Genomic DNA, 15,854 nt, shown 5'->3' with positions numbered 1-15,854 from the left:
TATGAAATAATTAAAGAAATTAAAAGAAAATTAAAACGAGTAACAAAAATTATAACATAAAGTAATACAACATTTTTTAGGCACATATTCTGATTTATTGTTTTGCGTTACATGATCTTAAATATAGATGAAATTTTTGATGATGGGATTCTGGAAAATTCGAGTAGTGATTCCTGAGAATTCCCTAAGTAAGAAAAATTTTCTAAAAATTATCAAAGTATTGAAATAGTTACAAGTTTATTTTCAATACAAGAAACCTCCATTATTTTCTTTAATTTGAGAAGTCTTTTATATAAAAATATGTTTTTTAAATAAATTTATGGATAATAATATTATTACATGTTTTGTTTTATATTAAAGCAAATGAAAAATCTTTGAAAATGAGATTCAAAAGAAATCAGAATAGTAATTCTTTTGGAATAACTAGGTAAGAAAATTTATCTAAAATGCCACCAATGTATTAGAGCATTTAGATTAATTATCGATAAAGATTTCTTGTTTGTTTTTAAATGGTATAAAAATGATTTAAAAAAATATATTATTTATTTTTAAATTATAGACATTATTACCTTATAGTTTTTTTAGCATAAAGATTAGAAATAAATATGAGCCACCAAAGATATGATTTTGGAGGATTCTGAGCAACGATTCTCAAAGATTCCTTAGGTTAGATAGTTTCTCTTAATATTGCCAGAGTATTGGAATATTTTTCAATATTTAATATTCTTATTTATTTTTCAAGCATACTAAAAAATAAAAAAATATATTTTAAAAGAAAATTAAAGAAATTAATTTTTTAAATACCAAAATTAAGACCATTTAGTCAATATTAAAAGATAACACATAATTAATTGGTATTGTTTTAAATAGGCATTATGGGGGTGCTAATCTTCCCCAGCGTAATCAACTTTCGAACCCAAACTATTTTCGCAGATTTTCGTAGATAAAAAATTATCTTTTTGATAAAATTTTAATTAATTTTAAAATTTTTATTAAAAGGATAAGTTTTAATAGAAGGCCAATCGTACCCAGCTAAAAAATATTGGTGGCGACTCTATCTTTTATTTTCAAATTTATCTAGTGGCCCTCAAAACTATTACTATAGAGATGAATATTAAAGATATATTAATAGGAAAATGAAAGATAAATACAAAAGATATAATAGAAAAATATAAATAATAAAAAGATAAAAAAGTACAAATAAAAATTTTAAATTTAACAATTGGATTTGAAACAAATTTGAGCCTAACTATTTTGGGCCCTCGATTAAATAAAGTGTTTACAAAGATCACAAACAATTTAATCAATGCTATGAACTAAACTAAACTAGACATTATATGTATTATTGACATTTTAACTAGATTTTCTATTAATCTAGTAAAGATTATTGGCATGCAATTGGTATATTGTTTAGATATTTTAAGCATGCTTTGAATTGTGGATTGCATTACAATTGTGAAACTCTAGTTTTTGAATGCTAATGCAAGTTAGGCTTTGAATAAGGGAAGCTTAAAATCCATAAAATGGTTGGTTGTTTACTATAGGTGGTGCTATTGTTTCTTAGTCATCGAAAAAACAAACTTATGTGATATTATCTTCAATGGAATATAAGTTATTGCTATGTCACATGTTACTAAGGATTGCAAGTCAGACTTTGAATAAGAAAAGTTTCAAATCCACGAATGGTTGGCTATTTACTATAGATGGTGCTACTGTTTCTTAGTCACCAAAGAAACAAACTTGTGTGATATTATCTTTAATGAAATATAAGTTATTGCTATGTCACATGCTACTAAAAATTTACTTTGGTCTTAAAGGTTTCTATAGTTTATTCCTTTTATTGAGAAAACTAAAGGACTACTTTATATTGTGATAATCAAGTTGCAATTTACAATACAAAGAATGAAACATTGTTTAACAATAGCATGCACATTGTTATGAGGTACATTCAAGTGAAAAATGTTGTAAAGAAATGTAAAGTGAATCTTGAATACTTATCTACACATCAAATTTAACTGATACCCTTACAAAACCATTATCAAGTGATAAAATTACTAACATTATGAAATGTATAAGACTAATGCCACTTACTAGAGTTTTGATTGATACCGATTGTATCTCATTAATGTCATTTAGGAAATTAATCCTTTAAGTTTAAAGAATAATCTATTCACTTGAAAATCATTATGTATGAGAGTTGAAAGTGATATCAATAAAAAATTATCTAAAGAACTTATATAAGAGATATATCAAAATTTTAATGCATCAATCTTTGGAATAATAGGGGTAATTAAAGCAAAACTATATCTTATAAAGTTCATATTTGGATTCATTGTTATCGCACAACAAAATGGTTAGACATAAGTTGTTAATAGACTTATACTTTATTAGTAAAGTGTGAAGTAAAAAAAAAAAAGTTGTAAAATATTCTAAATATGTCTATCTATACAAATAGAAAAGTAATGGATTGCTTCTTATGGATTTTTAGTTAATATTAGAATACTTGCTACCAAGGATAAAAAAAAAGGCTCATTAATGCATTGCTTTGTGAAGAATGTTGAGATTTGTCTTGAATCTCATAATCCCACATTGAAAGTTAAGTAAAGTTATAAAAGTTGAGAGTTTGTCTTGTATCTGACATCAAAAGTTTAGTAAAGTTATAAGGGGTTTCGCCTTTATAAATAAGATGTTTTTTAGTTTGATAATTCCAGAGAGTTAGACACCAAAAAAATAGCTAGGTGAGTAAGCTATTAAAATGATGTAATTGAGTTTTAGGTTAAGTTTTGAGTAAGGAGTTTTTGGTAACTTTTCTCATTCCAAAAGTCTCTCAATTGTAAATATTTATTTGATAGTAGATTAGAGTTAAGCCGAAACAAATATATTTTTATGTTTTTATTCTTAATTTGAACTTGTTATTTTGTGTGTGAGTGCTACGTGTACGTGTTGATTTCTCAATAAATGGTATTAGAGTTACGATGATTTTTTAACAAATAGTATCAGAGTGAGGTTCATGGAAAGAAGAGGCTGGCTCAAAAGATCGTGAAGCAAGTATTTTAAGATGTCTGAAGAAGGTATGTCTAGTATGCTTATGCCTAAGTTTGAGATTCCATTATTTGATGAAAAAAGTAATTTCATGTTATGGTAAAGTACGATTCAAGATCTGTTAGTATAATAAGGGTTGGATCAGACATTAAAAAGTAGTAAGCTTGAGGGAATATCTGATTACAATTGAAATAAAATTTAGAAGAAAGCTATTAGTACTATTAGATTGGTGATAGCTCTAGAGGTAAAGTATAGTATGTTGACTAAGAGTGCTTCAAAAAGTTTGTAAGATAAGCTTGAGGGTATTTATATTTTGAAGTCATTGGCTAACAGATTATGTTTGAAGATGGATCTATATTCTCTAAAGATAAAAGAATGTACGAGTCTTCATAATCACCTGAATGAGTTTAATAGATTGGTTTCTTAATTGCTGGTTATTTCTATTGATGAGTTAAAAAATGAAGAGAATGCTTTAATTTTGCTGTCATCTTTGCCCAAGTCTTATAGACCTTTAGTTCAGACTTTATTAGTAAGTAGATCTACTTTGAAGTTAAATGATGTAACTACCCTGTTGCACAAGAACGAAAGGTTTATGAAAACATAAAACTCATCACCTTAATGGAGTACACGAGCTATAGAGGGTTTTAATCGAAGGAAGACTAAAGAAGATTGATGGATCAATAGAGAGATCCAAGTCAAGAGATAGAGATTACAATGACATAAAATGTTATTATTATGATAAAAAAGGACATATTCAAGTGTGTTGTAAGAAGTTAAGAAGGGATATAGCTGCTTTCAAAAGGATAAATGATGAAAAGAAATCAGATATAAAAAATGATACTGCTATTATTATGTCTGATGATGATATGTTATTTTGACGACTTGTGTGGATGAGACTCATACTTTGAAAGGTGATATAGGTTGGGTTTTAGATTTTGCTACTATAGTTCATATTTGCAACAATACGAGTTACTTTGTGGAGTTGGATGAGAATGAGAAATATAGGGATATTGTGATTGCTAACAACGAAAAGTTGTATATTCAAGGCATTAGGAGTGTTCATCTTAGATCTCACAATGGTGTTGTAAGGTCACTTCGTCATATAAGGTATATACCGAGTTGTAGCTACAATTTAATTACTTTGGGTGAGTTAGCTTTTCAAAGGTACACATACTATGGTAGTAATGATTCGTTGAAAGTTTACAAGAATAGTAGTGTGATTCTACAAGGGAATAGAGTCAAAAATCACTTGTACATGCTTGATGAAGACTCAATTGCTAAAATTCTTATGATGAAAAAAAAGAAAAAAGACAAGTGTGTTAGCTTTGCAGATACTAGTGAAGTGTTTGGAGATTCAAGTCAAGGGAGAATTTGTTGGGATTTACCCTGAATCTCATAATCCCACATCGAAAGTTGAGTAAAGTTATAAGAGTTGAAAGTTTGTCTTGTATCCCACATTGAGAGTTTAGTAAAGTTATAAGGGGTTTTACCGTTATAAATAAGATGTTTTGGTTTTAGTTTGGCAATCCCAAAGAATTAGACACCAAGAGAATAGCTAGGTGAATAGGCTATTAAAATGGTATAATTAAGTTTTGGGTTAAGTTTTGAATAAGGAGTTTTTGGTGGCTTTTCTCATTCCAAAAGTCTCTCAATCGTAAAAATTTATTTGATAGTGTATTAGAGTTAGGCCGAAACAAATATATTTGTATATTCTTATTCTTGATTTGAACTTGCTATTTTGTGTATGAGTGTTGTGTGTGCGTGTTGATTTCTCAACAAGTGGTATCAGAATTATGGTGATAGAGAACATTGAACCAGTATAAGGTTTAATATGTTTCATTGTGTCCCATATTCAATCTAAAAGTTCAAGTTTTAGCCACCTTTAGGCATTGCTTTTTTTTTTTTCTTTTAAATGTCGCATACATTTGCATTTTTAGTAATAAGTGCAGGATTATTGTATATATTACCAAAATATATGTTTTTAAACTATTTTAAGTGTCTTTTACAAAATACAGAGGTTTGAAATCATGTAGTTTGCATTAGTGTTGAAGAAAATGATGTTTGGAAGTTGATAAATAGCCTTTGGGATGGAAAATAAACAAAGATGTTCAAATGCCATTTGGAGAATTCGAATGATCAAGTTGAAAAGCAATCTGTCCAAAATTTGGCTTGGGCATCTGAATGCCATAAGATGGATAATCGAATATCTTGTAGGATTTCACAATCTGTGTGAAAATTTGTCAGTGGCATTCAAATGCCATGGCTGGAGCATTCAAATGCCCCAATCGAAAATTTAAAAATTTTGTCCGTTGAACATGATGCTTTATTTTGAAAGTAATGATTATTCACCCAAGTGATTTTTTTCATAAAAAGGTATTTCAAAGATAGATTGAGCTTATAAATACTTTTATTAATGTTCATTTCGACACAATTTCATGCACAATAACTGAAGAATCATTTTATTTTCTCTCACTCTCTTTTTCTGGTTTATAATTTAAGTGTGTTGAAGAAATTTTTAAAGTGCAATCTTAAATTTTTTAGATTTAGACATTTTATAGTGGGGATAATATTTCCCAGAGTTCATTTACACATTAATGACAAAGCTATTATTTTTAAGAAAACTCGTTGGAAATATCTTGCCTAATTTTATTTCTTGAAATTAAATTGCATTAGTCAAGCCCAAAATTTATAACAAAAACACCATCAGCGTTGGAATAAAATGTCGCTGGCTTGTTCTGCACTCATAAAGTGAGGGGTCGTTTGGTATCGTTTTGTTTTTCGTTTTCATTTTTAATTTTTTTTTTAAAATAATAATAGAAAACATGTTTGATAACACAAAATATTTAAAATAATATTTAATATAAAATAATAATAAATTAAAAATATTTAATTAAACTTTTAATAATTTAGAAGTAACACATAATATTTAATATTATATAACTAATTTTATTAATAATAATAAATTCATATTTAATTAAATAATAAAATAAAATTATTTAAATATTATAATTGTATTTAATGATTATAATATTATTTTTATTAAAATTTTATTTCATTTATTAAATTATAATATTTGAAACAATAATATTTGTTTTCAATATATAATAACATTATTTGTCAAACATGTTTTATGTTTTCAAATTTTAACAACACAACAAAATCAAATCAAATCAAATAAAAATTTTACAACCAAAAACAGGAAACAATCCTAAATGACCCCTAAATTAAGCAAGTTTTTTTTTATTTTATTTTTTATGTTTCACTTAATTTGATTGAGTTTGAGTAAGAGTGAGAAAGTGAAATTTTATTAATTTGCATTGAGACCATTTACAGCTTAGTCAATCTCATTGACTGAAAAAATTATCCAGCTAGAGTCCTGATGAGCCGCAAAGTGCCATTATCGTTTCTTGGGCATGCAAAGGAATCAACCCTCCACATGATCAGATGAGACATTCCTCCCTTTTAGAGGCTGTAAAAACTCACCAGAAAAAAATGCCACATAAGTTCTTAGGACTCTTAGATTATGATCATGCAAATCAAGACTCCATGCTCAAGATTAATTGACAAAAGATTTGTTGGAATGGTTAAAAATAATGTTCAAAACTCCACATGGACATGGTGGATATAGATTTGGAAATTGTCATAAATATTTTAAACTTGTTTTTGATGGATTGATAGAGTTGAAACAAATGTAAAAAAGTCACGAATAAAAATTTTTATTTTTTTAATTACAAATAAAATAAAGCATTAAGAAAAATAATTTAACTTACAATGATAAAATTTACTTGTATCATTCAGTATAATAATGCCATAGGTGTCAATAATTACATGATATATTAACAAAATATTAAATTTTTAGTTTTAATAAGAATAGAAATTTTTAACAATCCAAAGTACTAAAAATGTAATGTTCATAGGAAAGAAAGAAAGAAAGTCTAATTAAAAAGCAGAGACTTTAGCCTCCTAAAAGCAATCCTTGGAAGATGTTAGTCGGCCTAGTTGGTTCACTACGTTAGTAAAAACCGCCCAATTGCCAAATGGCCAGTGCTTTGGCATCTTGCAGGCTATTAATGCATGTTGTCAATCGGTGCACGCAGGCCAAAGTTATTGTGTTATTAAAATATATTTAATACAAAAGAAGAAAGAGCTATTGTTTCCTTTGTCATAAAAGAGAAAGACAGAGCTGAGACAAAGGTCAAATGGATAATTAAGACAAAACGACTGAGCGAAAGCGAGTCTAGTGGTAGAGAAACTACTGTAAAAGCTGCTAAAAGAAGGGTGTGATGTGATTATCAGATTCTCGTGGAAGAAGACAAAAGAAACAAGGTTATATTTACTTTAAAATGTTGAACTAACATAAACAAATACATAAATATATAAAGCTGTGAAGCAGCTTTAAACATTCTCTCTCACTTTTAATTTGCATGAATTACCGAAGCCTATAGCCGACGTTCTAGCCCTATTACATCCCAAAGCCTACGATCGCATATATCAAGGCCATTGCCCTCTCACTCTGGTGCGATCCCGAGATATATTCGAGAAAGGTACGGGACTGAAGGGTTGACATAGATCCTCCGCATGCGGGACTTGAGAGATGTAGAGCTACAGTGCCAAAACAGTGATTCTTTTTATACGTGGGTTTCTTTGTTGCGAAACAGTCAAATGGTTTTCACTTTTCATTGATTTGAAGCGGAAGGTGGGGGAGGGTTTTATAAACCTGCCCTTTGGGTTTTAGATGCCCATCGGCAATACTTTCAGTGTACTATGGCGTCTCTCTTTTAGTATTATTGTTATTTATCATTGGGAATCGCTGAACTAAATTAACCAACGCACCCAAGGAAAAAAATACCTTTTTTTGAGTTTTACTATTTTATTTAGTATTTGATAAAACAGAGAAGAGGTTAAAGTTGGTTTCTGGACCAGTTATATAGACTAGACAGCCAAGGTACCAAGCTCAAAGTTTGAAGTCAAAGATCACATTTCCACTATACTTGGATCGGCTAGGTTAAAAGTACCTCGATCCACCAATGAAGAAGGCCACCAAGGACAACGATACAGACTTTTATGGTTTAGATTTACATTTGTACGTTGTGTATGCGCTTTTTTTTTTTTTTTAATCTTACATTGTTGTTATTTTAACATTTTACATTTATTTGATAAATTAAAAATATAAATATTAACTTTTTAAAATTTAAGAAAAAGAGGGAGAGGCAGAATTTCTATCTTACTAGATATGTAGGTCGAGGACGAAGAAAAAATTTCTGTCCGATGCACAGAGATTGGAGGGCTTGCGTTAGATCACCGTTAAAGTCTTAAAGATGCATTTGGTACATAAAATTTTGATAAAATAAAATAAAATATAATATAATAATTTATTTATTGATTAAAATTATTATTTTTTAAAATTTATATAAATTATAATTTTTAAAAATATAAAAATATATATAAGTTCAATTCATTGAATTAAAAATAATTTTTTTACTTTAAAAAATAATTAATTCTCTTTATAATTATAATTTATTTTTAAATACAAATTAAATATAATATAAAATAATTATCATTTTATTTTATACATTAAACATAATCTAAGAGAGATAGCAGATGATATTTCTTAGTCTGTCAATGTCTTCCTTCCTTGAGACTATTTATTTATTTATTTTTTACAAAATTACATTTATTTTACAAGTATAAATTACAAAAAATAGGTGGTATTAATTTGTTTACTAAACTTAATGATTCCCTCATTAAGGATAGAATTACTACGGATGTAATTATTTGAAAGAGTGCTCCAGATATTTGACCCAAAAAGCGTGATGAAGAGTGTTGAAATGTCCTGTTAAGTTCTAATCACAGCTGGGTAACCGTAACCATTTAATAGTTTAAGCAACAAAAGTACGACCCAAGATGCAGTCATCCTTTTCTCTGTCTGTCTTCTTTTTCTTTTCTCTATTGGAAAATTCCTTTTCTCCCCTTTGATGCGAGATTGTGTTATCTGAATTAATCTGAATTCTGAAATGCAAATGCACGGTGGACAGTTTGCAGTCCAGCTTAACCTATTGCTTAGGGGCACACATGTTAAGGCCAACTAGGATTAGGTTCACTTTCAACTTTGTTTCCCCATTCTCTAACTACCTGTTTAGAGGCTGATAATAGAGATTTTGATCAATCGGCCAACTGGAATAACGTGGCTGACAGTTCAATCCAACATCCCAACCATCATTCTTCAATCTCATAAATCTTGCAATCCTAACTCTAACTCCCGAACACCTGAACGTACTCTGGATTCCTCATATATAGTTTGTTTTGAAATTATTATCTTTTACCCTACCAAAAAAATTAAATCTGACAACTTAAAATATAACACAATAGTATAATACAAAAAAAATATATATAAATAATATAATTTATAATTTTAACAATAATTAATATAAATTTAATAAAACAAAAAATATATATTTTATATTATCATAGGATACGAATTATAAAATATAATTTTTATATAAAATATAATATAAATATATAAATTTTAATATTTTATATTATATAAATACATAAATTATTAAATTTATCAAAAATAATCCAATTCAAAGTAGTTAAACTCCGGCCTGATCCAATACACCATTTGCCATCCCTAAATATAATTATGTTATGACTAAGCCCACAATATATTTGGCTTTCAAGGCACTTCCTGCATTAAATTGTTTCAGTAGGTAACTCATTAGCTATGTAGCCTGTAGTTCAGTTGGTAGGATTTTCTTTATCTAGCTTTAGAACTAAGACATTATTAATTAACACTACTCATATATGGAAAGAAACGAATCCCAATTAATTGAAGCAGAAAAAAGGGATAGAAGAGAAAGCCAAATTGTACTATTTTTAAGTTATAAGTTCTGGAAGGATTATTGTATGATTGCCATATCTCAGAATATAAGATTTTACTACCATAATTTTTACTCATGTTTTCAAATCTTTTTTTTTTTTTTTATGGTACTAATTTCCCTTTCTTTAAACTGTTACAAGTACCTTAAATTCGCCACTCCCCTTACTTTTGCATGTTTACGCAAAAGTTTTTTTTTTTTTTTAAATTAAGAATTGAATTTAGCTAAACGACACTGTATCTGTATGCTGTCACCTATCGGAGAGTGTTGTGGGCCAGATTTTCTCTTGCCTCCATTGGTGTGCGTTTGTATACTTGTCAGAAAAGAAAGTTGTCTAATTTATAAACATCTTTTTCTTTTAAATTTTCTGACATTTTAAAGAAAAATATTAGATAAAAACCCCGCACTTCGCAGCGGGCGCAATAAACATCAAATATAAGGAAAATATCTATTTTTGAAGACTTTAAAAATTGCTGTCACCTAATTTAAGATTATTGGAGGTTTTCACTAAATATATTTTAGCTTACTTATAGGTGCATATATTCCGTAAAACTCAACCAAAAGAAAAAAAAGAAGAATTCTCAAGTCTTTAATACCTTGAACATTGAACTCTTTTTAAGAAAAATTTCCGTTCAAAAGATTTCAGCCTTGAATCAAAAGATGTGTAAAAAACCAAATTGCACCCTTTAATCAATCAGGCAATCAAGAGATTATAAAAAAAAAAAATTATTCGTTACTGAAGTCAGACGTTCAACTATTCAGCAAGAGTTTGCTAGTATCCTAGGTACAATTGGCGTTGTTTTAATATAAATTGAAGAAGGTAAAATTATTGTACTTAGGTACGAATTTTATTATTCTGCAAGGTATCCTACTTTTCTCCAAGGTTTTTTTTTTTTTCAACAAGGAGATGAGGGAATGATATATACAAAAATGTCAAATTAAAAAAAAAAAATCATTAGCAAGTTTCGTAGTGCTATTTACTTCAATCAAAATAGGATTAACTTTTTAGAAGAAGTGGACAATCTGACCTTAGCCGATGATGAAGGATGAATTGCAAAGGCGCCCTCAACATACAGATAATCATTCCATGAAGTCTGCAAAAGAAACAACTTACATCTTAAAAAACCGTCATTATGATTTCCCATGCGCGAATGGTTTTAAAGTTAATATTATGAAGCGTCTAGGATTTGGAAAGTACAATATTTTCTTTATCTGTGAAAGGAATATCATGCAGAGAAATTGAACCCTGAAAATCATCTAGAATTCCAAGATATGACCTCCCATTCTGCCTGCATTCAAACATCCAGAATACTGATTAACACTAAACCAGATAACATGGTTTTTGAAAAACAAACTTATCCATATATTGAAGTATGTTGGACAGTAATTTTCTCAAAATTACCTGTAGCTGCAAGTAATTAAGGTTTTTTCTACATCGCTCATGACGAACTCATAAGAATTCATTCCAAAAATCCATAATGGTCTTGCAAACTCGGCATTCAAGGAATAAAGTGGAAGCACCTCATTATTAGATTCAACCTGTTTCCAGAGATAACAAGAGGAGATGAATTTTGATGTACACTGTAAATGATTTCATACCAGATAAGTGCACAGCCAACTAAGATAATCAAGATTTCCTTAGGAATTTTTGTGCCACGTGAAACATTCCTTCTCTAATTTTCAGTTTAAAGTGAGAGAAAACGGAAGGTTTATAACCAGATATATTACCTCACAAGTACAGGTTTTAATGCTTGCACATATAAAAATGGTCATGCTTTTCTGCTAAGTCAGAGAATGATAGGTTACGAAAATTTTGAATTTATATGCATTTATATATCTCAAGAGTAAGACTCAATTCTTTGAAAGGGATGCAAGGGACAATAACTCATTTAACATTAAATACATCCCCTACAAATAACATGTCAAATATACCCAGAAAACTTGTACAATTCCATGGTATGGTCATGGATAAAAACTTAGGAAAATTGTCCTTTGGAGGCTTGATGATAATTTTGCACGATAACTACAAAAATACATTTAGGTATTCAAAATGGAATATATGTTTCAGGATATGACCAAGTAAAAGAGAGACAGATAAAACCTTGTAAGCCCTACTTGAAACTGCATATGAGCAAACCATTTGTGTAAAAACACTTGCACCTGCCAACCGTACACCTGGCAGTGTTTCTAAGAAAGCCATCATATTCATCAGCATCTCCAATATAACAGATGCAAAGTCATCTGCTAACTCGCAAAAGCAACCAGCAGCAAATAATGGTGCTTTCGCCATAGAAACCAAGCAAAGACTGCAAATAAGTCCTATTCATTTTCTAAAAAACTGCGTGTCAATAAGGGCAATAACCAATAAGATATCTTTGGTTTCTTATCTCTGTTTGGGTAGGTGGGTATTTGCTAAATCTAAGGGGTAAGATATCAGTAACATTCTAAATAACAGAATTCCAAAAAAAAAAAAAAATCCAGATGCGTAGCATTGTATTCATCGCATCTTCAGAGGACCAAAAAATCATCGTTTAATATTACAAAACGCTGCATGCATCAAGAAATGTTGAAATATTAACAACAGAATCGGTTCAAAATGCCTTGATCTGTTGACTTCATCAAACAACACGGACGAGCAAATCAGACAATTTGAAGAGAAAAAAAACATAAATAAAATCATGATCAAAATCATTGCATGTAAAATCAAATTATAGCAATGCAAATTAAAAAGATCCAATACCAAAAAAATTCGAGAAAGCTAGTCCAATACCTACAGCAATTGATCCATCTTTTGAAAGCTATTCTTTCATTCACTATCCCTGAATGTTCAAGATCCCCGTATTTAAACCAATCATGCTAAAGCACTTGTTAGCTTCAACAATTATATATAAAACTTATGACTAAAAAAAGTTCAAAAGCTGCTATTCTTTATCCAAAAAAAAAAAAAAGTATACCAGAAGAAGAAGAGGAAAAGGAATTATCTAGACTATTCTTCTTAGCCATAGCTTTAATGGAGAAAGAATGATGGGCAGATGAAGAAAGGCATAGCCTTGAAACCCTGATCTTCAAGACTCCGAGTTTTCCAATCATCCAGGAATTGGGTCTTTCAGGAATGGAATTCCTCTTCAACAAATTGCTTTCCTTGTTCCTTACAATAACAATCATCGTCTGTTAAAAAAAAAAAAAAAAACTCATTGCCCATCTAATAAAAAGCCCCTCAGTTATGTCATTTTAAATGATCATGAATCTAATCATTAAACTATAACATCATCAAAATGAAATATCAAAAGAGTAAAGTTACACCAATAGAAGTAAAAAAAAAAACAGTAAATTCCTAAATATCACCATTATCATAAAATATGCTAATAGAAGCTTACAGTGGATAACCCAAAAGCAAAGAGAGCCCTGCAAACAATGGACAAAATATGAAAAAAAAATTCAACAAAAAATAATAATAATAAAAAAAATAAAAGAAAAATTGGAAATAAAATTACCATGCAAGAGCACCAAAGCACATCAATGCAAACTTGACAAAAGCTTGAAAACTTATCTCGAATTCAACCTCTTTTAATTCATTTTTTTTTTTTGAAATAGGCTATAAATATGTAGGTTTACCTGCAAAAACCTCCTGCAATAAGCAAAAAGGATGATGATAATGATGATGATGATAGTAGTAGTAATAATAATAATAATAATAATAATAATAATAATAATAATAATAATGTTTTAATATTACCACCTCATTACAGTAGACAAAACTTAGAAAGCTTCTATATGGTAAAAGACTTACCAAACAAAAAAGATACTACCAATAGGTAATGACTTCATAAATTTTTTTTTTTCAACTAGTTGAAAAGCAACTGAGAAAAGGAAGAAATAAGGTAGCTTTGCATCAACACCAATCAAGTCTTTTGTTTGATTTTTCAAAGTTAGATAAAACTTCAAACATAAGAGGCTATACTAACAGCCTCAAGCCAAAGTCTTCATCAATATAATAAAAGAACGCGACTTGTACACATTGTACTGATGGACAAAAGTCTACAACAAACATCAATGCACAAAGTTTACCCTTGACGGTTCTTTCTCTGTCCCTTCCATTCTACACTTTTTGTTGCCGTCCTTTGCCAAAATAGGTGGTCATTGGCCGACCACCACTCCAATCAAACAGGATTTGCCAAAACCTCATACTTCTTTTTGGGAAAAGAGGTAGGCTTTCCTAAAATTAAATCATGATACATAAGAAATAACAAATTTTGGGTAATTATAAATAAATTACTTTGCATTTCTATTAAACTCAATCAGCTTTTTTATAAGCTTACTAACAGAAAAAAAAAAAACTTAAATAGTTAACAGATAATGGGAAAGTGAAAAAAGTGGCTAAATATTAGGAATCACTCAACCACGTTTAACAACTACTACCCACTAATCCTAAAAATCATCATCTACTACCAACTATATCCTAAAACCTAGGGCTTTGAGCCCAAACATGAATTCAATTTTGAATCATTCTTCAACACTCCCCTTTATTCAAAATCACATACTCCAAGACATAATCTAAAGTAGAAAAATTTCTCTCTTGAAAGTGCTTTGGTGAGGAGATCTACTAGCTATTCATCCGTTCCACAATGCTCTATTTTGATTACACCATCTGTAACTAAGTCACGAATAAAATGAAAGCCAATGTCGATGTGCTTTGTTCTCCCATGAAATGCTGGATTCTTTGTCATAACAATTGCTGACTTGTTGTCATAAAAAAGTTTAGTTGCTCCATATTGAATCTGATAAAGATTTGCGAGAAGTCTTCTAATCCAAATTGCTTGACAAGTTGCTGAAGTTACTGCTACATACTCAGCTTCTAAAGATGATAAAACTGTTGTAGCTTGTTTCTTTGAACTCCGTGTGATGGCACCTTATCCAAGAGTGAAAATACTTGCCGAAGTACTCTTTCTATCATCCAATGAACTTGCCCAATCACTATCTGTGAATCCATATAACCTAAAATTTGTAATTTGCCAATACCAAATCCCAAAATCACTAGTTCCAGCAATATAATGTAAGACTCTTTTTGTCGTTCTAAGATGATGTTTTGTGGGACTTTGCATAAACCTGGATATTATACCAACAAAACATGCAATATCTGGTTTAGTATGGGTTAGATAAATCAAACCTCTTACTAAGCTTCTAAAAATATTTGCATCAACCTTTTTTAAACCATTTTCAACTTGTAACTTCTTATTCGTGTTCATGGGTGTAGTAGCTGGAGAGCAATTGAGCAAATTAAATCATTTAAGTAGATCCATTGCATACTTTCTTTGTGAAATAAAAATTCCATCCTCGCCTTGCTTCACCTCAAGCCCAAAAAAATAATGTAATAGACCCATGTTTGACATTTCAAATTCTTTCATCATGTTAGCTTTAAATTTAGCAACAAGAGAATCACATGAGCCCATATAAATAATATCATCAACACAAAGGCAAATAATTATAAGATCTTATTTTTTTTTTCACATAAAAAATAGGCTCATTCTCACTTCTTGTAAAGTCATTGTGATAAAAATAGCTATAAATCTTACTATACCATGCTCTTGGTGCTTACTTCAGTTCATAAAGTACCTTTTTTAGCTTGTACACCTTTGTCTTTTTGCCTATGATCACAAACCTTTCAGGTTGACTAACATACACCTCTTCTTTCAAGTCTCCATTTAAAAAAGTAGACTTAACATCAAATTGATAAACAGGCCAATGAAATTGTGCAGCCAAGGCTAAAATAATTCTCACTATTTCAAATCGAGCAATCAGAGAAAAAGTTTCTTCGAAATTAATACCTTGTTGCTTCGAGTATCCTTTTGCCATTAACCGGGCTTTGTGCTTTTGTATGGTTCCATCAGCATGGTATTTAGATTTGAACACCCATTTGAGGCCAATTGCATTCTT

General features: G+C 29.5%; 1 long non-coding RNA gene across 5 annotated transcripts; it reads right to left on the bottom strand.

Annotated features, from left to right (window-relative positions):
- Positions 1 to 10,746: 10,746 nt before the first annotated feature.
- Positions 10,747 to 13,467, bottom strand: LOC111282750 (uncharacterized). 5 transcript variants are annotated; one of them, XR_016342469.1, is made up of 4 exons: positions 12,875 to 13,461; positions 11,323 to 11,459; positions 11,119 to 11,209; positions 10,747 to 11,014 (listed from the first exon to the last, which is right to left on the bottom strand). It is a non-coding gene; the product is annotated as an uncharacterized LOC111282750 (long non-coding RNA). The 5 variants fall into 5 exon arrangements; XR_016342470.1 differs by lacking the exon at positions 12,875 to 13,461 and adding an exon at positions 12,081 to 12,677; XR_016342471.1 differs by having other exon boundaries at positions 10,747 to 11,209; positions 11,323 to 12,226; positions 12,875 to 13,467.
- Positions 13,468 to 15,854: the final 2,387 nt, after the last annotated feature.

This window comes from Durio zibethinus, chromosome 5, assembly GCF_047325235.1.
Source record: "Durio zibethinus cultivar Kanyao isolate XHJ-2024 chromosome 5, ASM4732523v1, whole genome shotgun sequence".
Classification (NCBI taxonomy): domain Eukaryota; kingdom Viridiplantae; phylum Streptophyta; class Magnoliopsida; order Malvales; family Malvaceae; genus Durio; species Durio zibethinus.
Note: the sequence above shows the minus strand (reverse complement) of the source record. Positions and strands in the feature narration are given on the sequence as shown.